The sequence below is a fragment of the Rattus norvegicus genome, chromosome 7 (genome assembly GCF_021556685.1).
Source record: "Rattus norvegicus strain SHRSP/BbbUtx chromosome 7, alternate assembly SHRSP_T2T, whole genome shotgun sequence".
Classification (NCBI taxonomy): domain Eukaryota; kingdom Metazoa; phylum Chordata; class Mammalia; order Rodentia; family Muridae; genus Rattus; species Rattus norvegicus.
The window spans coordinates 25,754,139-25,779,954 of record NC_141540.1 but is presented as its reverse complement, the minus strand read 5'-3'; the positions used below and the strand labels follow the sequence as shown (position 1 = coordinate 25,779,954).

Sequence of the window (25,816 nt, the reverse complement as noted above, 5' to 3'; positions counted from 1 at the left end):
GGATGAATGAATGAATGAATGAATGAATGAGTGAATGAGTGAATGAATGAGTGAATGCATCCATACATAGTGTGAGGACGACAAAGTAATCGATCTGATATTGGGCCCTCAATGCACTTCCCAGGTGCTGCTCCTCTAACTGGAGCCTCAGGAGCCAATAGAGCAGCTGGGGAGGTGATCAAAGTCTCTCTCAGGTTGCAGCTTTAATGCACTTCCCTGTGCAGCACAGTACTGCCTGTAATTGCTAAACAGTAAATACTGACTCTTTGATCTGCTGAAGAAGAAGCTCAGAGAGGCTAGTTTCCTTTTCACAAGAATGGAAAGTTCCCTGAGGCCCAGAGTGGAGACAGCCACTATGGTTTACAGCCTTCTCTGCTTGGTGCATTTCATGCTGTGACCTCACAAAGATCCACTGTGATGTAAGAATGAGTGTCCTCTGTATAAGACAGTGGACCAGCCTGTTGAATTTGTCCATAAGGACCGGGGAGCCGGTTAATGTTGACCTGTGGGACTCCTTGATAGCTTTGTATTTTGTTAGTTGACAGGTTATTGTACCTCACAACTTGTGTTCACCAGATCAAAGGGAATGGACATCACTTCTATTAAGAAGACTTTGGGCAGTCAGTATAGGGTGGTTTTCTTTCTTGGACAGGGTTCATATGGCAGGGTGAGATTGGCCTGGCACCGGAGAACGCAGGCCCTGGTTGCCATCAAAACGGTAGAGATCAGCAAGGACACCATCAGGGGGATCCTGTCTGAAATGACCACATTGGAGTCATTGAACCATCCGAATATAATTTCTTTATATGAGGTCCTGATCACAGGGACCGGAGTTCATTTTATATTACAATATGCTCCAGGAGGCAACTTAGGAAAACTAATAAGTGAGGAGGGCCCATTGCCAGAAGAAAAGGCGAAGAAAATGTTCGGACAGGTCGTATCTGCCATAAGATATTGCCATAGCCTGGATATTGTCCATCGCGACATCAAGCCACAGAATATACTGATAGATGGAGAGGGCAATATTAAGCTGATCGACTTTGGCCAGGCCATCAAATGCAAACCTGGTACATTACTGAGTAGGCAATGTGGAACCAGGGACTTTAATGCCCCAGAACTGGTATTAAGGGAGCCATATGATGGCAAGAGTTCTGATGTGTGGAGTTTGGGGGTGGTGCTCTATTTCTTTACCACTGGCTACTTACCCTTCAGAGGAAAGACCATCAATGATGTTGAGGAAAGGATTACAACGGGGACCTATACCATTCCTACTCACCTGTCTGGGCAACTCGAAAACCTGATACATCAAATTCTGAGAGTTTCCCCAGATATGAGGCCCTCTGTAGAGGAAATTGAAAATCACCCATGGATCAAGAAATGTGAGTTTAAAATCCTGCCCAAGACTGACCCAGATTACAAAATTATAGAAATGCTCTGTGCAATGGGGTATAAAGCCAAGGACATCTTGGAATCCCTCCAAAAGAAAAGATACGATGAACCAATGGGGGCATATTTGAGCTTAAAAGATCATGTAAGCAAAGGGTTTGATGTTGGATATATCACTCCAGCCAAGCCTAGGGATCCGTGCCCTCCGCCACCCCCATCACCAGCACATCCCTCTGTCTTTGGCCTTCCTCTCAGGAGAAGGGCCAGTGAGCCCATCTTTGGCCTCCACCACAGACCTCCCTCAAGAGAACAGAATCCTCTTGACCTGATTCTATCAGGACTCAAGATGAGCAGGTGTGTCTCCATGCCTCCCATTGCGGTATACTATCCTAAGAAGGAGAGAAGCACTTCTACCCGTGCCCTCCACTCAACACCTGTGGCTTGCCCGTGCGTCTGCAACAACATGTCGGAAGTTGAAATAATCCTGCCACATAAGCAAGACATTGAGATGAATACGTCATCTCCCCCTCAGAGGATGGGATGGTTTAAGAGACTCCGCAAAGGAATCAGGGACTGTTTTTCAAGACTTTGCTGCCTCCCTCGGGCTCCAAAGAAAAAACCCCAGCATAGATCCTCCAAGAGAGTGGCCCCCCTGAAAAAGGCAGCAAGCAGTACCATATAAAAGGTAAGCTAATGTGGGAGGGTGCATCTCCACTCTGAATTTTATTGTCTCTGTCTTTATTCATGTATTCTCACTGGAAATATCAGAAGAGTATACATGGGGTCTCTTGGGTTGGGGAGAAGTATGTCTACTCCAGCTGGATAAAACCCTGCTCATTTCCGTACCATCTGAGGAAGAAATATTTTTGGAGAATGCCTAGGTGGTGCTGATGTAAACGAACTAGCTATAATCAGCAAGTGATTGTGGGTACAGCCAGTCTGAAAGGGGGCATATAAGGCTGTTCTCTATGGGGAACATATTCAGATAGAGACTCTGCTTGGGGACCTAGTGCCTGGCAGAGTGACAGTGGTCAAAGTACTAAGGGGCCACCTCCATGTCTCCCTACAATTGAACTGGACAGGTGGAGTGTACTGAGTCCTGTGAGGTCTGACAATGCTGCTTGAATGAATACATTGGGATTCAGCTGTGGATACCCAGTTCTTATGTATCCTTCATGCAGCAGAGAGGGGTCAGTGTCACCAGAAGTTCCAATCTGGCATTCAGAGACTGGTCGTACAGTGTCATGCTAGTCTTTCTTACCATCTACTAACCAGGGCTGAATAGCTGGTAGGGGATCTTCCTTCCTACCAGGCTCCAGGCAACTAAACCTCAAACTGAATGTCCCGGGACACTGACCTGTGGGCTCCTAGGTTTCTTTTCCTCCAATCATTTGCTATGCTACCAACAAGGAGACCTATGCTCCCTGTTAGTACAACAAATACCTGCTCCAAAGTTCACAAGGAGCAGAAATGGGAAGTTTCCCTCCATAGCTCTGTTCTTGCTGCTTTCGCTAGGCATTCTGTGCATGTGCTGGCTTGGTCAGCTCCTGGTCAGGCCACTGGGCATTCAAAGTGACTTCTGTTCACGTTCCCACATGTGCTACATACCTAGGACACACCTTCCCAGTATCTCATAGAAACCAAGCTCACTGCAGTCTCACTCTAAAGCTCGAATTTCCTTGAACTAGCCTTCCTCTTGAGAATCTACTGTGGTAGGCTTGGGGCACTGTATGCAGCAGACAGCAGCAGACTTGAGGGACATGGGAAGTGGGCTTCAGAGGTGAGAGCTTAAGTGCCTCCAGGATGTGATTGTGCACCATATTCCAAAAGTGCTCCAGCTTTGGAAAGTCCAGACTTCTGTCTACCATGTCTGGTGTGAGTCTCAGTGCTGGGCTGAAGGACCCCACACTGAGGTTTAGAGAACAAAACACAGTGCTTCTATCATGGAGATCACTCAGCCTGTGTGACCTGCTCTCCTGTGGGAAGGATAAGAGTAGGCACCCAGCACATCTCTCTCACTGTGTCCAAGAAAGATGCAAAACTTGTGAGTGAACCTCAAAGCGGCTAAGCCTGGGAAACTAGAAGGGTTGCTCCCTAAGCATTTGCCATCTTTCTGACACTCAGTCCTCTTCCACATCTGAAGAGCCTAGAGCTGGGACTCTCCTCATTTGTCAGAGGTTAGCCTCATGACATATGTCCCTGCATTTCCATGGGATTTTGGCTCCATGGGGTGTGGGCTCTTCGTCATGGTTAGGGTTCAGTGTCCTAGCCATCCAGCTTGCTCTTTGCATTCTGGGCGGAGCCTGTTCAAGTTCTTCCCCTACAGCATCTGTGTGTCCAGTTCATTGCTAGAGTTAAGTCTTCTTTCATAGGCCTCACGTCATTCTTTCCTAACTGGAACAAGTCTTCCAGTGTCAAAATGAGATCTGAGATTCAATCCTGTGCTCTAGGTTTACTCTGTGTCATGCTATGATCAGTTATCCAGTCAGAAGTCATTGAATAAAAACGTGCTCTGTCCCAAGCCTTCACTCACTGCTGAGTCCAGGGATCTTTAGGCCTGAAGACCTATCTGTCCCCAAGCAGCAGACAACCTGGCAGAATCCAGGAAAATAGGGAAGACAAAAATGATGGTGTAGTTCTGCATGAAAACAACTAACTTGGTAAGAGACCAAAGAGCATGCATGGTAGTCCAGGGCATCAGAAGAGACACTTTTGTGAGAGTTACAGCAGGAGAGACCCTGGAAGAAACTAATAGAAGGCACAGAGGGCCATGGCGGAAGCTGTGTGACCTACAGCCAGCATCAATCTCTGTATATGATGCATATGATGTTGTCTTTTTCTGATAGTGCAGTGTTTTGAGTCACTTAAGAATAAACTGTAAGTTTCTCCTTTAGGTGAAAACTCCTGAAATTCCTCTTGACTTTCAGGCTCTCGCAGTCTTGAAGGTCCACACATGGAAAAGACCTGAGGGGTGCACTCTCCTGAGTCCTGAGGATTGGAAAGGACAAGATAGTGAAGAGAACAGTGGGACGAACAGAGTCAAATAGAAATGGGGCTCATGGTGGCATCCCAGAGTCTAGAGGCCCCGACCTTCCTTCACATGCACCTGTAGGTGTTTCAAACTCAGTGATGGTTCTAAGTAAAAAGTGTCACCAGGCACCTCTATGGATCTGTGTGTGTGTGTGTGTGTGTGTGTGTGTGTGTGTGTGTGTGTGTGTGTGTGTGCATGCACACCCTTCCTATCCAAATCAAAGGCTCCATAACCTCGAGACAACATTTTCAGTGTTACAGGAATATCTTTCTACTCTAAAGTATAGCTGAAAAGCGGCCAGTTATACTGACTTGGCTTTTTCTCTCACGTTTCACCATCTATCCCTGGTCTCCTTAGATTTCTCCAGCTGAGAATTTTCAGTAAGTTAGGAAGCTACTATGAGTCTTCTGGGAATAGGCTGCCCTGAGCTGGAGCCACAGTCCAACAAGTGTTCACCAAATGTTTTTGTCTTCATTGCTGCCAGGAACAGAGAGCAGCGGGTCTTGCTTGGCTGTGGAGGAAACTGTTGTGTAACTTAAAACTGATGTATGTAACTGTTATGAGGGAAGTCATAGTAACTGAAGGTAGATATTTAGAGGCAGAAACAAGAATAGAGGTCATGACTGGTGCTCTTTACTGGCTTCTTCACAATGATTTCCTTGACCTCTTTCCTACTGCCAGATGAGCTACCATCCATACATCCCTACACACTTAGTCATTAATCATGAAAAGGTACTATAAATGCAGTGGACAATCTGACAGTGGCATAATGTAAACAAATATTTCCATCCCAATGGCCTAAAGTTGACCAAATTTCCAGGAAAGTGTCCAACCCATATGGGGAGGGGCAATCCCTTTCTGGCATGTCAGTCACATCAGGGTGTGCACTTGTCCTGTCACTTGGATCTGTGGAAAACTTGAATTTGTCTTATGTCACACTTTCACTCGGGTATCTATTAGGTGTCTCAGCCACTCACCATCTCCTCATCAATTCTATCCTCCATTTGTTTAAGTTCTAGGATTTGTAGCTGCTGTGTTTATCTGCAGATGATGGTCAATAGAGTCCCTCTGGAACCTAACTTCAGACAGCACATAGAGTGTCTGCACTCTCTGTATCCCAGAGTCAGCATGAGACAAAGCCCAACAACACATGTGGACTCTTCCCTCTCACCCTAAAGGACATGCTGATCCATTAGCTTCCTGATACACAACATGCTGACATCCAGCAGTCAATGGCCTTAGCAGTTCTTCATGGCCTCTGGCTCTCTCAAGTGCAGTCTTTAGTCATTCAGGAAATGGGAAAGGATCCATAACTTCTCCCTTCTCTGTACTTGCTCTAGTGTCCTTCCCTCCTGAGTGCTTTTGCAGTTCCCCTAGTTATAATCTACAAAGGGAGGTCTCATTCAGTCGGAGGTTCTGAGAAAGGATGATTCTGCCATTGTCCTGGGGACCTGGGTTTAAGTCACCCTCACAACTAATTTCTTTCCCTCCTTCAGCTTCCTTCCTGCAGATAATGGTGCATTTGAGGCCAGGACAGTCATGGATTCCTGAGGATCCAAGGAAAGTGGCTCATTGTTGCTAAGGATCCCAACTCAAATTAGCAACACTGGACTGAAAACACAAACTAAAATCCTCCTACCTGAGCAAGGTATGCAGAAAAAATGAGAGACTGCTGTTCTCAGGTACAAGTGTCCATATAGAATCTATAGTGATGATCTATGCCTGGCAGAGGAACAATGGTCAACTATCTAATGGGCCCCCTCAAAGTCTCCCTGCAGCTCAGAAGAACACCAAGGGCCTCAGCTCTGTCATTCCTGTATCACTGTGGAGCATCTGCCAAGAATGGACACCAGCATCTGTAGACCAGGGAGAGACTGGTTCCCACACTTTAGTTCCGTACGCCCAAACAGTAAAACAACATCCTATCCCCTAATGAGGTATGTACATAATGATAGAGGATTCTCCACACAAACTTGATTCACAAGAACAGGGCCTCTTTGGTAGCCACCCAAACCATCTGAAACCAGGCAAGAAGACGTGAGCAGTAGCCTTCGATCCCTGTACCTCAAGAGCAAATAACACTCATTCTGATAGGATACATGAGCTGGTCCTCGTTTATCTTCATTCTCCAATTCCTTCTATCTCCTATCCACATGAAGACCTTTCCTTCCCATGCTCTGATCGAATCTTGTTCTGCAATTCATGGAACACATTTGAAAAGTCGATCTGGACCTCCATGTCCTCATTTGTCCGTATGGACCTTCAGGATGGACAGTCTCTGGAAGATCCTGTGACAGCTGCAGGATGGGCTGAGCAGCTGTGTTTGTCCATATCTACGGCAGAAGCACTTGAGCCAATAGACTACCTAACAGTGCCATTCTGCCCTTAACAATGATGTGAGGATTCCCCTACCTCCATGTGAACCAACCTGCCTGCCCCAACACTGTGCTAATGTCGCTGCGGGAACACTAAGGACATGAGGACTATGAGAGTAGGATGCTGGATGCAAAAAAATGAGTCCCCTTTTAATACTGAGGCTCAGGCCTCAAAGGAGGTGGACTGCAAGGGTGAGAGCTGAGTGTTCCTTCTGGATATGAGTCAACACCAGCACGCAGGAATCCACCAGGTTTGGATGGACGATGCATCTGACCAGAAGAGGGGAGTAGTAAGTTTCTGGGGTACACTGAAAGATCCCTCACTCTGTGTAATTACCCAGGAAATGAAATAGTCTTGTCCATGTGGACATTGGTGCCCAAATGAGAAAAATAGTGTATATATCCCGACCACTTAAAAGTCATGCTTTTTCTGAGAGAACCTCTGAGCTCGAAAGACTGTGAAATAGTATGTCTGCCTGTACCAGAATCTTTCCTGAGTAGAGAATTTCATCAGGAAGGAAGAGGCCCAGAGCATGCACATATGTTGAACTCTTGAAGGGCACCCAGTTTGAAAGAGAACATCAAAGGCCTGAATCACTGTGAAACATGCTGTCTGCAAGTACTAGAACACTTCCTGAGAGCATGGGACACTGCCAAACCACTAGAGGCCAAAAGTTATGATGGACAAAGAGACAGGTGTTCTGGTGACCTGTAACCCCATCAGGAGCCCTGAGGGTCACCTCCTGCTAAACCAAACATAACCTTTATCAGTGAAGGTCACTCCTGAGAAACCCTGTTGAGAAACCCTGCAGACAGGAAAGCCAAGGAGGCCTCCTCCTTCCCATTGTCATTGTCTTTTAAGGGAGCTTGAACAGGTTAGCTCCTACAGACTTCTTAAAAAGCCTGGAACACTCTGCTAATTCTGTGTTCCCGTACTCTTCAACTGAGTCAAGAGAAGAAAACAGATATTTGGAACTCTGATCCAATCAAATTAATATTCTGGTGATCAGAAGCCAAGACTGTACAGAGATTTCTGAGGCCTCTCCAGGAATTCTGTCCAGAATCACGCTCTGGAGGACTTCAGTGTGCGAGAATGTACAGTACATTGGATGGACTCTGGGGTCTAAGGAATGAAGTTTGTCCTCATTAGGACAAAAAGATACAAGAGGAACGCCCGAGTACATATAGAACACAGGGTGCCATGATGTGGAGCCCGAAGACAAGGGAGGCTGCTGAACACTCTAATGCCTGTATGAGTGAACTTGGACATGAACAGTGTAGCTGGATCTGTTTGCCTTCAGTTCAAGCTGCAATGTTGTCACCATCTCCTCTTTAAGCCCATGTATCCTTGACAAGGTTGTTCTGCCCTTCAAGCTCATATGATGGTTGTGCATGTAGGAGACCTAGCCTTCTGTCACCAAGGAAACAGAAAGCAGAGGAGGAATGTGACCGTGGGAGGCTGCAGGCAAAAGTGATGTGGGGCCACAACTGTACCTGGAAGCTACATGGTACAATCCCTGAGGCCCTGTTCAGACCTTCATTCTATTCTGGTGTCTTCCTAGTGACAGCCCTGCTAGCCAATGACAACAACTTCTCCCTGATCTTCCCCAGCCTTGCTTCCCAGTCCTGAGACTTGAAGAGCACAGAGGAAGGCCTCTTGTAGGTCAGTCACTGGCTCTGGACCATTGACCACTACCACTGCTTTTACTTGGGATGGTGTTCAAATTGTGGGATGTCTGAGAAAGCTGGGTTCCACGTTTTTGCTATGCAACCTGTTCCTCACGTCCTGGACTTTGCCGGCTCCAGTCCTCAGGTACTATCATGGAAGCCATTACTCTCTCCACAGTCCTGTCATTCTTACCCACAAATAGTAAGGATGTAGATTCACTGTAGATGTGAGCACAGCTTGTAAACTGTCTATGTGAATTGGTGTCATCTGTCCTTTTGTCAGTTGCCATTCAGTAAGCATTGTGACGTGTAAGGCTCTCAGGAGAAGCCAGATCCCAGTGGCATTAGTGTGACAAACAAGCTGTGCCCAAGGAGCTGACACTCTGGCAGAGTCCAGGACATCCAGGAAGACAGAGGTGGTGAGGTAAGTCTGCATCAAAACAGGTAAAAACAGTAATAAAACTGTCAGTTCCCATCCTTGTACAGGTTGTTGGGAAACACTGTCCCTGAGAAGACAGCTCTGTCGAGCTGAGCCTGGAGAGAAAGAAGGCATGAGAAGGAAGGCAATGGCAGCCATGTGACAGGCAGCCATCAAGACCTGACAAGTGTCTGTGATACTGTCATAGATATTTATGGACACCCTAAAAGGACATTTATTGTGTTTCATCTCTTAATGAAATGCTGTTCTCCACGCACATCACAGACCCTGGGAGTGTTGGGTATTGCTACCTGCCAAAGGCCTGAAGTGTGCACTACTGCTGGTGGTGGGATTGTCAGAAGGTGAGGAGGCCATCCTGATAGAGAGACAGTGTAGGAATCCCAGAAACAACAGCCATGTTGCTGCATGTGGCTAACCATCGTTGATTTTGCATGTCAGTTTCTAAGCCGGTAAGGAGTGCAGATAAAAACTGTCACCAGAGGTAATCCTGAACCTCGGTTGTACACCAGCACTGTAGTTGGCTTTATCTCCCATGCAGACACTCAGTCTCCCTCAGCACACCCTCTTACTGTCCAGGAATTTTCTTAGCTATACAAATAACACACTGGGTTGTTACAGGTCGAATGACCTAGCCAAATCCTGTGTTCTCTTACATTCTGTCCCTGTCCTCTTTTTAGATATCACCAACTATGACTCTGACATCCAATGAAGCAGTCGAGGGCCATGATGCTTTTCTGACTGAGGCAACACAGCCTGGAGCCCAAATCCCGAGGCTGTGCACCAAAGTCCTTCCGTTTGTCACTGGTGAGCAGAGTCTGACCTGAAAGTCTGGACCTGATCTCTCAGTGAAGGCAAAACCGCTTGACCTCTGATTTTGAACTGCAATTGTAGCTACTGCTGCTATTGATTTAAAAATCTAGTTCAATATGTGAAAAAATACACTTTTCAATCTCCTGGAACATTCTGTCTCACAGAGGACCGTGTCTACACTTCAAAGGAAAGTCCAGGGAAAGGAAGATGGGGAGGTCCCATGTGGATTTTTCACTATGTGATTGATCTCAACCCACTTCCCAAAGTTCCTTTAGTTCCAGCATCAAATTAGTAGGCCTAGGATGAATAGAGCCCTGAAGTGCTGATAGAGACTGAGGGCTCCCTGGGTGGCGTGTCCCATGAACAGACACTTCAGGGTCGTTGGTGTGGTCCGATTTCTCCTCACTCTTTGAACATCATAGGTTATGAATGCTCTCCCTGAACACTCCGATATTCACTGGTCAGTTTGCAGTCCTGCCTACCACTTCAGGAACGTTCTCCCACTCTGATGACTTCTGGGATCCAGCTTCCTTTTATATAAAGGGTGCTTAGTGCTGTAAAACGGGAATCTGACTAACACAGTGTGTTGAATAGCTGGTCTTCTGTAATGCCTAGAAGCAGCACAAGATGGGGCCACTGGACACAGTCATCCCTGTATCCTTCAGCACCGTAGAATTTGTGATTAGTTATCAGCACAGAAAAACACTTTTCTTTGATTAAATCTTTTCTGATTCTTTTCTAAATACTAGAACTAAATACTCAATACCAGAACTGACCTGATTGTGTAGGAACATGGGAATATCCTCTAAAGATCTACCATATACACACCCTCTGCTGTCCTCTACTTCTGGGCACTTGATCCCTGTGACTGTCTTCCTGGGATGCTCACCCTCTCGTTTATTTACACATCTTTTCTCCAGTGTCCCAGTACATTGTCATTATGTGAAGAAGTAGTGGGGACTCTGTCCTTATCATCCCATGGTATTCCATACTCTCAATTGTCCCTTGCAGATCCTGGTGCTTTCCCACAAGAAGTTGCTCAATGTGGCTACCAGGGAGGCCAAACATAAGCCTGTGTCTGCAGACAGGAGGGCACCAACAATGTGTCAAGCAACCTCATCTGCATCGTCACAAGCATCTGCAGTGTGGATATCTGGTCAACATGGTATGGCCCCTCCCTTCCCTGGTTGCCACCATCAAGTGTCATATAGGTCATCCATTTCAGTGCCAAGATCTAGAATTCCTCTGCTGGTTAGGGCTTGGAAAAGGTCCAAGAGCAAATGTGATGGCGTTTTGTGTTATTGGTTATTCCTTAAATGTGGGAAATCTGTGTATCCAACTGTTGCAGAGTGCCTTCTTCTCTTGCTCTCCCCCCATGCTTTAGGAAGGATGCTGCTCACTAATTGTCTCTCAGGGACATGGTGGCACAGGGGAAGCAATGAGCTTATTATCAGAATGCCTCTTGACATTATTGGTACTTCCTAGAAGGTCATTAGTGGAGAGATGTTCAGAGTTCTGACAACTCCTCTCTGCTGTCATCTGACATATGACAGGCACTGACAGAGTCTCTCTAACCCTTGAGAGGACACCCTGAATGCGGTTCTTAGAATACGAATGGAGATCAGACATTCATAGGGAGTGAAGCCATGCCCACCTGGTCCCACCGAGCAGGAGTTGGGAGCTACTGTTTGATAAATTTGACTGACTAAGAGAACCACCAGATAACTTCCACTGTTGTCTGAGTTGTTGTTTTTAAGTGTCAGTGTGATTATCTGAAACAAAATATTCTTAGTTTCATTTCAATCCAGTGACTTAACACTTCCTGGTATACTGCATTAGCACAGTGTAGCCAAGGCACTATAAAGGGGCTACCCATGTTCTATCCACAGGCAGGAGTGTAGAGAAATTAATGCATGCATGTAGGCTTGCTTGCTAGTGCTCATCTAAAGGCCTCTGCTCTTATGAAGTCTTTCCCTAAGCCTAGGGAATAGCACTGCTAAAGTTCTTGTTACTTCCCATGTCATTTAAGATCATGAAATCGATTCTCTACAGACTTGCTCACAGGAGAACGTCATCTAGAGGATTCCTTTGTGAAGACTCTCCCTCCAGGTCACTTTTCCTGTACTAATTGACAGTTATAAATAAAGATCATGAATTTCTCCCAGTGGCCACCTCGCCGCTCAACATTGAAAACTGTCAGACTTGTAACTAGAGGCTTTAGCTTCTCATTTTACCTAGGGTCAAAGCTGACATCTTGTAGAGTGTCCTTTCTGGCCTTCTCAGTTTCTCCCCATATTATACCTGACAGTGTTTCCATTCAGCCATCAGCTCAACACTATGATGTATGTACTGTGTCATTGACTAGTACTTTCTAGGCAGAGATAAAAATTTCACAGCAGACTTGTTGGCCTTCAGGTTGATCTTTTTCTTTTTCTGTTTCCTCTGCCAGGTCGTTTGACAGTTGTGGAGCTCCTCCCACCAATAAAGGTTAGCAACTTGTCGGGCTTTCATGGCATTTATGGCAGCTAGATTGTGCTTCTTTGAGTAAGTCCAAATCAGTGCTACTAGGTATGTATGATGCTTATACACCTTACCCTAATTTAAACAGATGGTGTGGGCACTGAGAACATGTAGCCCTGCAAAGCATTTTAAATTATTCACATATTTCTCATTTACCTATTCACTCTCCCCTACATCCTGTCTGTAGTCTGTCTCTTCTCTCTCTTCTCTGTTTTTATATCTTTTGTTCTGTCTTTTTCTCATTCTTGGCATCTGTTTCTGACTCTCTCCTGTTCTCTTTCTTACTGCCTAGCTGCCTCTTTGTCTGTCTATACATCTGTGTCTCCCTTGCTCTATCTCTGTCTCTCTTTCTCTGTCTCTCTCTTCCTCTCCCTCTACCTACCCCCCCTCTATCTCTCTCTCCCTCCCTCCCCATCCTCTCTCTCCCTCTGTGTGTGTGTGTGTGTGTCCATGCATGTGGGGGCAGGTAGCATGTATATTTCCTGGAGAGCCTGTGGAGGTCAAAGTTTAACTCAAGTGAGGTCTTTCTCAAACTCATAAAGGACCTAGTAACTGAACTCTACTACCTATTATTGGAAAAGCTTTTGTAGGTGAAGAACCTGAAGGATCTGAGGCTGTGCCAGTACATGCTGGAGAAATACTTGACTGGACTCGGGAGTAGGAGCCTAGGCATTGGCCCACAGATGTGCTGTTCTCCTTCTTTGGATACCCGTCGCAACAACACAATCTTCTCTGTCTACTGGAGTTGTCTTGGTTGTAGATTTGGAGATCCTCAATCTCTCAGCTTAGTTCTCTAACGTTAAGTCATATCGACTCTTAGCATAGTACTTTATTTGCCACTGTTCTTTCTACCTTTATTTTGCCAGAACTTTTTATGGGTAAGACATTCCTTCTGTAACATTTTATGATGTGTAAGACCACACAAGGGTACCCAGAGTCCATACACAATGTGCTCTTATTATCCTGTGAGAAGTCCAAGCCAGTAACCCAATCTTAACTCAGTGGTGAGAAGGAACTTAAAACTTAGAACAGGACTTGTTTTCATTCCTTTCTTGTTAGTATCATTCACAACTTCTGTAGAAGGTGGGAGTCCAGAAAGCAAAGGGCGGGATTTTCTCACATGATCTTGACCCATGTTGGGTTTTCTGTCTTCCATCTCCACCTTTAACATTTAATATACCACATCTCTCCAAAGGTCATGCCTATTCTAGTGTGCTGCACTCAGTGAAGAAGTTGGAGTAAGCGTCAAAAGAGTGAAGGCCAAGCTCTGACTGTGACAGAGAGTTTGAGATGGATAAATGATGCTTTGAAAAACACGTGACTTCTCGCTGGGACCTCCATCTACTGTAAATAACCAACAACCTGTTCAAGGATCAATGTGCCTCTGAGATGAGGACAACAAGGTAGAAGGGAGTCCACAGAAGGAAACGGGTCTGAGGGCTAACACCATAACGCTTCCAATTCTGTCTTCTAGGCATCACTAACAAATCTATATAGTCCTACCTCCCAGAAGATGAGTGAAGGTGTTACAGTTAGGATGATTGTTGACATGAGGCTCTCAGAGGTTCTCCACAAATCTGAAGGACAAGATTGAGATTGCCATTCTTATGGTCTTTCCATAGTCTCCCCTTGCAATCAGAATGGACCATCACTATGGACCTCATCTATTAGATGCAGGTAAGATGATCATCTTAGGAAACCTAGTCTTTGCTGCTGAGATACTGGGATTCCAAACAACTCTGAGAGGAGAGGGTACAAAGTGGAGCTCAGTCCTGCCTCTCATACCACACATAGCTGATGTCCTGAGGTTCTGTTCTCAGGAGGCATGGAGGGCATGTATCTATTTCATGTAAAAAGAAACTGTTACGAGCAGTCTGAGGTCCCTGTAATTAGAGCTGAGTCTTTGATTGTACCACATCGTAAGCAAGTGAGGTTGGAAACATTGTTGCAAATGACAAGAGCCACCACTCTCCCTGCAACTGTTGTAAGGGATGTTCCCTGTACATCTTTATCCTATGTGATGCAGGTGTGAGTTAGATACTGACTAGAATAACAACTCAATGATTCTAAATTATTGATATATGGAAGAACAGCGTATTGGTTGTGTCTTGGTAAATGTACCCATGTCTGTCCATGACTGAGTTAAGTAATACACTGTGTCCTTGTGTGAAGGGGAAACCAAGGCCCTTCTGAGGTCTCTCCTGACAGTGACTGCCCCAACAACAGTGAAACTCATCAAGTCTCACAGGAAAGGGCCACATTTGAATCCCTGCTTGACAGGCCACAGACTCAGGATCATTCCTTCCTCTTGGCTTATTTTGTAAAACAGTCTCCTCCCCAGACACAGCCATTTCAGTCATTCTCAAAGCCATCACCTTGACACAATTTCCATATCTTCCAACTCATAGCACTCTCTTTGTGTAACAGGGAAAGTTCTTGGTCATGCCCAGTGTCCTAACAATTCTAGAGTAAGCCTGCTTTGCTGCACATTTAGACTTGTCACATCAGGCTTCGTTCTTGTGTAACATGGGCAGATGTCGGCCATGCCCAGTGTCCTAACAACTCTAGAATGAGCCCACTTCACTTCACAACTAGGCCTGTCACAGCAGGCTTTACTGTGAGCCGTGTGGACATCTTCTTCCTTCTGTATGGTTTCCCTGTATAGTAGACAAGGGAATGATATCTCAGGATATCTCTCCACCATGTAAGTCTTCACACCTTCTCCGTCATGTCCTTGGCCTTTTGAGGTGAGCCAAAGCAGCAATTCCATCCATTGCAAAAGGCAGTAACTCACACCCCATTCTTTCCGGACATGGCCCAGATCTCACCTCCAAACTATTTAGAGCACTTAATCCATCTCCCAATTCTCTGAGGTCCAGATGATGAGCTGGCACTTGAAGGGAATGCAGAGGTGACAGATCCTCTCATGATGATCCTCAGAGAATTTAGCTATTAAGACCAAAATAGAGGGAGACCATGACTGCAAGCTTACCTTTGTGAGCAACATATCCTCTCGGGACATGAAGCAATGACATCTGGATGTCTCTAAAGAGGCAACGCCCCATACTCTTCATAGCAGTGTTCTGTCTATTTAAAACTCGGGGAAGAGGTGGGCTCCTTCTCCCATAGATGTGAGCAGGGTTGTCAATTTCTTCTGGCCCAAGACAGATCCGTGGATCACATATCTGATTCTTTCTGGTCCCTGGAAATCCCAGGATCCTCTGAGTTTAACATAGGCAGCCACTGGGATACAGGTCAGTGTGGTCTCTAATGTTGCTGTGCCTCCATTTGCTGACATTGTGGCTACACTGCAACCATGCTCTCTGGGTTCACAGAATGCTACGCTGTACTCTAAGCTTTCCCAGTCTCAAGGGTGGACTCAATCTGGCTTGGTACTACCACTTTTTTTGGAGGTTGCATCCTAAAATGCCATGTGCTCTTCATAATGCCATTAAATGCTTTTACTATTGTTTGGTACATATGAACATTCATGAAAATCAACATAAAACTCTACATACAAGATGTATTCAAAAACAGTAAATGCTGTTTTTCTAAGCCATTATACTCCTGAACCACTGCTCCATCCCTATGAGTTATCAAACCACCAAGATTGGCTCTGTCGCATCTGGCCAGTGTTTCCTGGGGATGTCTCCTTCTGGTTCCTAGCAGTGACCCTGCTGCTTTAGGCAGGCAGACTATGTCATTTTTCTCAGATGGTTGTTGTGAAGACCCTCTCACTTGTATTGTCTGATGTGCAGTCAGTATAACATAGCTTGCAAGAAGCAGTTGAAAAGACCACTTGTAATGTTGTGTCATGGGCTTAATTGTCAAGGAAACTCGTAGACATGAGACCGACGAGAGTAAAGAAAAAAAACTGTGAAATTCTATCTAATTCCCTGTGATGTGTTCAAATGTGTGATGCTCAAGATGGTGCTTAAGATTTGGAGAATTCATTTGTTAGTGTGGAGCCTAAATAGTCCTTTTTAAAAGGCTAGGCTCAGGCATAGCCAGGCAGAGTCCAAACAGTTGTACTCCAGTACTGAAAGACAAATCTACTAAAAGCCTTTGGCATTCCCACAACCGTGTAAAGACAGATGGTCCTACTGGATGTCACAAATGATCCTTTTATTGTAGGTAACTGTCATCTTTTAGGGTTTTATCCTCCTAATCTGTCATGTGTCCTTGCTGTCTCTAAGACTATGTCATGTTCTTTTTTTGAAGTACCAGCCTTCCCATAATCTGGTACATTACAAAGTTTGGAAGATGTTGCAATGAGGGGTCGGCTGGCATATGCCCTAAGTAGAAGCTGAGTGAGTTGTGGGGATTTCCTGAGTTCAAGGTACCTGAGCAGAGTGAGGCAGGACAGGTACCCACAGTCTGGAATCACTGGTCAAGCTTTGTGTGTACACTGCTCTACTGTGGGTGGCAGTGCAGAACGAGAACTGGACGCTTAGCTGGCTTGCTCCTCACTACTCTCTCACAGATTTTCATCTTGGACCAAACTGCTTCTGATCAAGGCACAGTCTCGTGTGTGATAAGTTTCTCTTTATGGGTTGGTTGATGAGTTAGGATTCTCAACGGATACTGTTTTGTAGACCATTGTGTGCCTCCATTTTGAGCCCTGCTTTTGGTATCACCAAGTCATGTGATCCCTCCAGACTTCTTCCCAACATTTATCATCATGTATAAACCTTCCATCCAGCTCTGAGAATTCATTTTCCAGAAAGTAGATCATCCTTGGATGGCAATGACATCTTTGGGCCCTCATAAGCCAATCCTGGTGGAGAGTAGAGATCTGTCAGTCATTGGAGGAAAGAGTCTCTTCTGGTTCATGATGAGCAGTTTCCAGGCGACTTTTATCAAGTGTAATAAGGTGATCTAGACCCTTTGTTTGTTAAGTAAGTGCCCAGAAAATTTATTTTACCCTCCTCCCCCACATTTGCACAAAAGGCATAAGAAGTCTACTGAAGTGTTTTGGGTCATTAGAGCCCTGCTTGTGTCTTTAGCAAGGCACTGCTCTGCGAAGAAAACTCTGGACAGTGGCATATCTGCAATGTGTCCCTATATCTTCACGATGCTCCTATGAGACCAGGAAATAGAGAGCACACAGTAACATTAAAATATAAACTCTGTTGTATGACTGTTGGGCTGTGCACAGTAGAGTGGTCATTCTTTAGAAGTACCATTTGGACATTTTTCAGCTATGGAGAAAGAACCCTTTGTCCATCATCTTCACCGCTGGATGTGTTTATATTTGTGTCGCAGACCTTGAGCTTTTGAGTCTCCAAGGGGAATCTTGGTCATGTTACTACAGGATGTGCAGTGGGTCTCCTTGACTGTCTTCTGTACATTGACAAAACAGGTGATGCTTTCTATAACTCGGCGTAGGTCCCTGAAGGTGTAGTTGTGTCTCTCTCCCTTTGAGTACCCAGGATCTTCATATTCTCTGTGCTCACCCCATTCTCAAAGTTTTGTAAAACTTGATCCCCAGTCATGGTCTGTCCACAAGTGACCAGGCATTTGATGTGTACTTGAGGACACCCCTGACTGGATATTTCCAGTTTTTACCCCATTGTAGTGAGGAGAACAAAGACCTGGAGATGTCATATTGTTCCCTAGTACAGGCCATGCAGAAGAAAACTGGGCAACCAACAGCAGAATTTCTGAGTGCTCGAACCCTGTCATTTTCTACAGGTTGTCTAGCAAGCCTCTGGACAGGCAGCATGGCAGAAATCAACTCTTTCCAAAAAAAAGGCTGCTGCTGACACAGTGGATAGAGCACACACAAGCTCCCTGTCTAACTCCTTCAGCTCCTGCATGTCTCCTTGGCTAACATTTCAGAGCTTCTGATTCTTCAGACATCAGGTTAGAGGGACAGGAATGGCAATGAGGGTTTTCTTAGTCATTGGTAGAGTTCAAAGATGTCTGGTATGTTCAAAAACTATTGGGAAAGAGCTGGAAACATATCTTCTGAAAAAAATATCCCCTCCATTTACACAGTCTCCTTTGCTTTGTTCTCCACATTCAGCTTCTTGATACTGAAGAGATTGTTCTACCTGATGAGCCCAGGCCTAGAAGATGGACTGCATCCAAGAAGCCTGGTCCATCTAAGGCCAAGTCACATCTTTAAGAAATATTTGAAAGCATTTGTGCACAGGATAAAGGTGCAAGGACCAAAGTCTCCTTAGACTTTCCAGCATACAGAGGGTCTGACAGACTCAGGTCAAAGGTTACGTCTGAAGCCTAGATTATGAAGAAGGCCCCACTCCACAGTAGAAGCCTGTGGCTGATGCTGTTGCAACCAGGACTATGATTGTGAAACTTTTGTCTGTTCAGGATAGCAGGTTCAGGAATCTTGTGCCCAGGTATCCACAGGCCTTTTTTCATACATTTCTTGGTATAATTTTGCAAGTCCTGACTTTGGACATGTCGGGTGCTGATGGTATCTCACTTGATATATAGTCCAAGAAAGATTTTTACCCCTTTAAGGGGCTGGAAATAGACTGGCCTCACAGTTACCATTAAAACTGAAGTTCTGTCCTTTGTGGTTATTGGCCCTTTTAAAACTTGTTTGACTGGAAACAAAGCTCAGAGCCTGATATTTCCAAGATTCACCCCTACAAAATTCAGAAACCCACAGCTCAAAGCAGTACAGATACCACTCAGAAATGAATCCAAGGACAAGGTGTCTGACATGAGAATCTTACAGATTTATTTAAAGGTCCAGGACTCAGCAACACTACACCTACGTAGAATCATTCAGGGATTCCCCCGTTAGAATTTGGGAGCTGCCATTCACAGAAATGACCCATGGGAGACTCTTATTTCCATATCATAGCCTCCATGACCCATAGTGCTGTGACTGCCATGCTCTCTGTCAAACTCCACAGGAGGTCACCATTAGTAGAATAACAGTGCAGGGCAGCAGAGCAGTACAGTGGCCCTAGGGTGGTGTCGTGGGTGGTTCCAGAAGATACTGACATCACACCACCCTCTACATCTAGAATGAAAGGAAGAGGAACACGGGAGGGAGTGTGTGATTGAATTCATGGCCCAAAGCAGCCTAGGTGTCAGCTATCAGTCTGGAAGAGCACGTCTGCCTCTGTATGGAGGATTCAGGTCAGGAATGTGACCGGAACCAGATGAATCAATTCTCGCAAGAGGAAAGTCCTTTACGTGACATCTTGCACCACAACAGAATAGCCACAAGATAGCTTGTCCTTATAGGAACTGGCACACCAAGGGCATAGGGGAAGTCTCTGGAATATACAGGATTGGTTGAGTACCACACAGGATGGCTGACAAGCTAGCAGAAGAGTAGGACACACACTGAGGTCAAGTGCCAGGTATCATGACCTATGTAGCCACACAGCTGGACTGAAGGGCTTTCTTGCTCTGACTGAAGCAGAACCAAAGCAGGGCCTGCCTCAGCCTCCATCTGTACCTTGGCTCTAGCTGCTTCTTTCTCTTGCAAGTCACAAGCATCATGAAGCAACTGTCTTGGTTCCCGAAACCACATGGTCTTTGTTCACGTTAAAGACAGGGCATGCAAGAATGTATTCTCCTCCTACCTATGTGCTGGACTAGGGACAGGAGACCAGATTCCTAGGCCTGAACTTCTGACCATTCCCATAGTGTATCAGGGAAATATTTAACCTTGGATTTCCTGCTCTTAGAGGCCAAAATAAACCTGTCAGTCCGGGAGTCTTATCAAGAATGATACTCTGGGATTCATCTAAGCCAGGCCTCTTACTCAACCCTTCTGCTGCCTATTTCCTGGTGCTAAGCATGGACCTCAAAGTCACCCTAAGCCTGCATCCTGAGTTCACACCCTGAGATGCACTTAAGACTGACCTGAGAGCTGCTCAAGAGGACACACACGGGTTACACCACAAAGAAAAGTCTATCAAAGCTGACATAGGCCAGGAGTTTGGCCCCTGACTCGACAGTGCTTGTCCAGTGAGTGTTTTACACATTATATGGAACCCCAGGACCAGAGCCAGAGTCACAAAGTCAGGGGCAGTATATAGTGTGCAATTAATAGCCAATGGAATCTTCGGTAGCAAGCTAAGAACCTGCAGAGAAACCTCAAACCCAGCCTGCTGGATGGTGCCAAGATCCAGTAAGTAACACTTCCTAAGAGAAAACTCTTCCTGGGAGAATTGCAGCCCAGTAAATGGATGCTCTCACGATTCTCGGTGAAATAACTCATGGACCTTTTTCCTTGTGAACAGGGAACTTCAAAACATCATGGGGTGAGGTGAGGTGAGATCCAGGGAAGAAGGCTGCCCTTTGGCTCAATCTGAGAAGTTAGGATGCTTCATTTGCAGGGGGGAGGATCTCAGGTGTTGTCCCTAAGTGACATCATCATCCTGGTGAAATGTCATGTCACTTGTACTGAGACCAGTAGGCCTGAGTTGTAACTAATGCCTACACTTTTCAATTAGGAGAATTCCTGGAATTTTTTAAACCTATTTCATCCTACAGCCAGCTCTTCTGTCTTGTGGCAGACACCACTGACCCACATAAAACTACACACGTGAGTGTGCATGTGGACACACACACACACACACACACACACTCACACACCAACCCTGTCATCAAATGAATACAGGGGCTACAAAACTAAAGACATGGTCCTCCAAAGAAGACCCTCAAAGGTAGATACTTAAACAAGTGTTCCCCATCCTCATCATCCTGGAAGAGGAATTTAAAGTGCTTTATGTGACCTGTGCCCTGCCCACCATGACAGGTAACGAGGAAACCAAGGTCAACAAACGATGGGTGGGACAGGGAGAATCATGGTTGCTTACACACTGATACTGGGAACTGAAACTGGGGCCACCCCACTGGCTGCCAGCCATTTTGTCCCTCAGAACGAGTAAAATAGGACAGCTGTCTGATCCATCGATGTGATGCAGGGATCCTCAGACATGCAGCATCATTGTTGCATTGTTCACTATAGCTCAGAAAAGGAACCAGCCAGGATGACACCCCATTAATGGCCTGTTTAGAGAGACACTGTCTGTCTGTCTATCTGTCTCTCTCTCTCTCTCTCTCTCCTCTCTCCTCTCTCCTCTCTCTCTCTCCCTCTCTCTCAGTGTGTGTGTGTGTGTGTGTGTGTGTGTGTGTGTGCGCGCGCGCGTCTATGTGCAAGCTTCTGTGAATGCACTTGTGCATGCAATGTGTCTTATTTGCTTTCTCTTACCCATGGCCTGTTTATTTTCCTGACACTGATTTGTGGGTCTCCATCCATTCCTCACTCTAACCTTGGGTCATAAACATTAGACACTATGCCTACTGATTTTGGCCACAATATCTCTTGTCTTCCCCTCTCAGAACTGGTCCACTCCTTACTGCTCTAGTAAGTGTCCACTGCTTCCTGCATTTAATAAGTGGTTTGGGCTTTATTTGGGGGCATTATTTGATGTTAGGTTCTGTTCAGATACTTTCTGGTCATGTTCTTCGCAGACGTGGCAAGAATGTTTTCCCAGGAGGAGCCATCAAAGATTAACATAAAACACAGATGTCATCAGGACGTGGAATGTGAACATTAAATTCGGATGCTCTTACTTTTGGAGAACAGCAATATGGAGACAAATGTAGTACTGATGCTCCTCTGTGTTTCCAGGGTGGTAGGATTATGCCTGTCAGGTCCCTGCAAGGCCAGGGCAGGCTAATGTTACAATGTCAAGCCCAGGGAGCTGTGATTACTCCTGAGGTTTGTCCTTCTGAAGAGGCTGGCCATGCAGCGAGGTTGAGTACTTTCCTTGGCCTCTGCTGACAGGTCCAGGGAAAATCCTGACACACAGACTAGAAATTAAACCAAGACTGGTACATAGGAGTCCTTTGGATGCAAAAAACAGCTCCCTGGACAATAGGGATGAAACCCCAACCCAGACTGCAGACTTATATACATGGTGTTCCTTTTCCCTTATAACTTCTGCAAAAATGCTCCATGTGAACATGAAATGGACAGTGCCCTCAGCACATCTCCACAGTGTTGGTCTAGACTTTTGCTTCAGGGACTTTTCCTTCCTTCTGATGATGCTAAGGATCTCTTTAGGGGTTTGGTGCCCATAGAACCATGTGATTCAGTATTTGGTTCCTAGTGGGTTAACCTGTTTCAGAAGGATAAGGCAGTGCTTCTTGGAGAAGAGCTGTGTCCCTAGGGTTCGTTTTATAGGTTTCCAAAGCCCAAGTCATTCCCAGTGATTCCCAATCTGCCTCCCGCTTGTGGCCCAGAGAGCTCTCAACTGTTCCTTTGCTGTACCACAATGTACTAGTTCTGTAAATGTGAGTCTGAATCACACACTATCTTTTATAAATTTGTTGCCTTGGTCATGATGTCTTAAGGAGCAAAAGAAAGGAAGATGCAGAACTAGAAGCTCTTGCTTTCATGGATCAAGCAGGCTGACATTTACTCATTAAGTCAAAGCCTGTAGGTACTTCAGTGTCCTTTGCTGTTGAGTTTATCATCTCATTTCAGACTGATGAACAGTAGGTAGTTGAAGAGAGAGGCGATGCATAGTCCTAGCCATCTGAGATGCCTATGAGCCAAAACAATGACCAGCATGGCTAATATCCGGGTACCTGAGGCTCCAGAAATACAGATTTTCTGAGGTGAAGCCAGAGCTCGGTCAGACATTTGGACATCAGCAGCCCTTGAGTCACTCCTTCCCATAATTGACTCCATGTGCATACTTCAGCATGGAGCTCCTGTGAACCCATTGGATGAGTACCCCAGACTTAGGTGGAATAGCTCTGTGGCATGTTTCTGCAGTTCAGCCTTGATACAGGACAGTGTTCTCAACTAGGGGCAGGGATCCTTGCAAGGTACTTAAGGAACACAGGGCTCTGCTCCATTCTTTGTCCCTGCATTTCCTTCAGATAGGAACAATTAATTCTGTGTTAATATTTTTGAGATGAGTGTGTGGCCCCATGTCTGAGGCGCAAACCATGCCTAACCTCTGGATATGATCTCTACAGGATCTCGAAACCCACTGTTGGGTATTTCAACTAATGTGATCCCCATGCGTCCTGGGAGCCTCTTGCTTTGCTAGAATCTCAACTTTCTGGTGGCTATCCTAGTTCCCCACTCCGCATTGCTGCACACATTCTTTTAATTTTCTGATCCTCTGTATTTCTCCCTGTCTCTTTTCAAACCTGATCCTGCTCCCCTTTTCCCCACCCCCTCCCTCTCGCTCCGAAGTGCCTACCTCTCTCTACCTCCTGTGATTATTTTGTTACCCCTTCTATGTAGGAATGAAGAATCCATACTTTAATCCCCCTTCCTTTTGAGCTTCATATGGTCTGGTAGTTGTCTCATTGGTGTTCCAAGCTTTTTCTCCTAATATCCACTTACTGAACAGACATTTGATCTTTTGTGACTGGTTTACCTCACATAGGATGATATTTTCTGATTCCTTCCATTTGCCTGCAACTTTCATTGTCATTGTTTTTAATAGGTGAATAGTACTCCATTGTGTAAATGTACTGCATTTTCTGTATCCATTCCTCTGTTGAGGGACATCTCAGTTGTTTCTAAGATTTCCCACAACAGTCCTGAGCATATTACTCCTGTTTCTAGGGAGCTAGCCTTTCTGGCCCTACTGGAAAGATATCCTTGCCCTCTGAAGGTTGTAACTCAAAGACACCAGAGATCACGTAGTGGGTCTCTGGCTCATAGATATTCTTGGAACATTTGCCCTGTACTTACTCAGCAGCAAGGTAATCAGAGCAAACTGAACTTAAAAAGGTGAACAAGATTCAGTGGACTAGAAAATTTAGCAGCAGAACAGGCAAAAGCCTCTCACTACTATAGCCTCGGGCACTCATGTGGCATAGAAGATTGGTGGCCACATATACCAAGACTCTGCAGGAAAAGATACAGCAAGAAAGTTAGATGGCCTGGAGTCATCTCCAGCTTTTTCTGACGAACAGAGGATGGTTTGAAAAAAATGATAGGATACTGAGGTGTCAAGACCTCCATTTCTTAGAAAACGTTTCTCATGAAGTGGTGTCCTATGTCCAAAGAACAAGATTGTACATATGAATAAATTCTACAAATAAATAAATATAAACATCGTACTATGTTGGAAATTGAATAATAATTGCATTAGCTTTGGCTCAAAGTTTTTCTTGGGCCTAATGACAATTAGTACCCTGCTCCACTGCTCAGGACATGACACCCAGGCCGGCATCGATGCTGTTCTGTCCAGTGCTCTGGAATCCACAATATCCTAACTGTAGGGTTCTGCGGTTAAGGAGGGACGATAATTGTAAAAGATAATTCTGCTCTGTCATGATTTATGAATGTTGCCTAAACTTCTGGCCAAAAGAGATAAAACGTGTTTGGGGACAAAAATGATATTTTCTATGTTTTGGAACGTGAATCTATCCTTGCCTACTGAGTTCTCTATAAAGAAAGAAGCAACCAGACCACCAATCAGTCAGGCTGCAAGATTCCTCCAAACCACCATGACTGACTCACTTCTTTCTGACTCCTTACCTCCTCTGTGGGACCTGGTCATCATCAGGGCTGGCCCCTGAGAGCTTATAGTGTATGTGTATGGTCAGAAGTCCAAGATGTTACACAACTGCATAGGACAAAGGTCTATATGTCATGTATAAGCATTGGAAACAGTCATGGATATCATATACGTTCATAAGAACCAGCTCTGGATATGTTGGATTAATAAGGCAATCTGTCCTCAAATTTATGCACTCACATGGGAAGTAATTGCAGATATCATGTTACTGTGTGAGAATCATTCCTCAATATTGGTACATGCATGGTAAGGAGTGCATGGGAAGAATTCATGCAATACTATGTATCATGTACCTGCAATGGAAGGAAAAGACGTCTTGGAAATTTGAAACGTATATGGAAAAAACTTGGGATATCACGGTCCTACATAGGAAAAGCCGTTGATATTATGCACATATGTAAAAAAACATTCCTGGATACGGTACTCTCATGGAAGGAAGCAATAGATATCAACAAAGGTGGGGCACAATCCTGTTTACTTCAAACCCAAAATGATAAAGTCCTGTATATATTTTACTTGCATGAAATTAAGTCTTGGATCTCACTCACCCACAGTGAAAGAAGTCCTGGAAATACTATACGTTCATGGCAAGAGGCACTGGATATTATATTCCAACAAAGAAAGAATTCCTGCATATCAGGGACCCACATAAGAAACAGTCTTGGATGTTTGCTACTTGAATAGGAAGAAGTTGTTTATATCGTGTGTGTGTGTGTGTGTGTGTGTGTGTGTGTGTGTGTGTGTGTGTGTGTGTGAGATACTCCTAGATATCACAAATCCACATACCAAAAATTCCTGCATGTTGTAGATGAACATGTACCCGTATGGGAAGTAGCCTTGTTATTGGAATCCACATGAGAAACATTGGATATAATGAAACATCAGGAGAAGCAGTTCTGTTTATTGGATACCCACATGGGAAGAAGTCCATATATCTTGTTACTGTATGGAAAAGTTCATGGAAATTATGTGGCGTGACGGGAACAAGTCCTAAATCTCTAAAATTATGTTGTGACTCTAGGGAAATTCTGGTTTA

The 25,816-nt window shown here is 45.1% G+C and overlaps 2 pseudogenes across 2 annotated transcripts; both read left to right on the top strand.

Annotated features, from left to right (window-relative positions):
• The first annotated feature begins 417 nt into the window (after positions 1–417).
• On the top strand, positions 418–19,933 carry LOC148004564 (putative sperm motility kinase W pseudogene; annotated as a pseudogene). 2 transcript variants are annotated; one of them, XR_015625122.1, is made up of 12 exons: positions 418–2,071; positions 5,914–8,605; positions 8,744–8,884; positions 9,577–9,703; positions 10,721–10,874; positions 12,159–12,196; positions 12,811–12,982; positions 13,425–13,632; positions 13,852–13,906; positions 17,431–17,591; positions 17,924–18,094; positions 18,258–19,933. The product of XR_015625122.1 is annotated as a putative sperm motility kinase W pseudogene, transcript variant X2 (transcript). The 2 variants fall into 2 exon arrangements; XR_015625121.1 differs by having other exon boundaries at positions 12,811–13,906.
• The window catches only part of LOC148004563 (RNA-binding protein MEX3A pseudogene), a 39,175-nt pseudogene continuing 21,883 nt past the window's right edge, over positions 8,525–25,816 (top strand).